General features: G+C 39.6%; 1 protein-coding gene across 1 annotated transcript in view; it reads left to right on the forward strand.

Moving 5' to 3' along the window:
• Positions 1-752, forward strand: part of PRPSAP1 (phosphoribosyl pyrophosphate synthetase associated protein 1) — a 49,412-nt gene that overhangs the window by 32,024 nt on the left and 16,636 nt on the right. The window lies entirely within an intron of this gene.

Genomic DNA, 752 nt, shown 5'->3' on the forward strand with positions numbered 1-752 from the left:
TGCAGAATGCAAATATTTTATCACCTCACATACAAGGTTATTTCCACTATACATACCACATTTTCTCACCTACAACATGATTTAAAATAAGTGCACCTTGTTGGTTTTTTGGTTTTCTTTCTTTAAAGGTAGAATGAAGAGAGAAAGCTCTTTCCTTGCTTCTGAAACAGGTATCTCTGCTGGGAGAAAAGAGAAAGTGTCCACAGCCAGCAGCTAGGGAGCCCCACTGTAGCATTACTTCCAGACCCCTCCCCTGCCCCTCCTGACCTGCAGAGGCAGAAAATGCTATTACCATATTTTTTTCCATACTTATAATGTGCCCCCAATTTCCAGCAATTTGTGAAGTTTGGGGAAACAATGTGTGTTTGTATGCAAGAAAATAGGGTAGCTTAAATAGCCAGTAATGAATGGTGGCATAGAAAAGCCAAGTGACCCGCAGTCATAAGCTCCATAAGTTTAATTTCCATTAAATATTAATCTTCTTTCGTTCAAATACTGTCTTATATCTGGGGGCAAAATATGCAGGTGCCTGGCCTTCCATCCCGGCTTGAGTCAGTATGATTACCTTACCCCTCGCCCCCTGAATATTAGTATGTGGCAGTTGTAGTGATTTTTTTTTTAAAGCAGTAGACATAATTCTTCTTGGACCCAACTGTAACGTTAATAACAAGTGCTTACTCATATACAGTTCAAAACATAAATGTTTTGTATCCTTTCTGTCTCCTGATCCAGATCCCAGATTATAGGAATGC

Source organism: Gavialis gangeticus, unplaced genomic scaffold (genome assembly GCF_001723915.1).
Source record: "Gavialis gangeticus isolate Ggan-Ray unplaced genomic scaffold, GavGan_comp1, whole genome shotgun sequence".
Classification (NCBI taxonomy): Eukaryota; Metazoa; Chordata; order Crocodylia; family Gavialidae; genus Gavialis; species Gavialis gangeticus.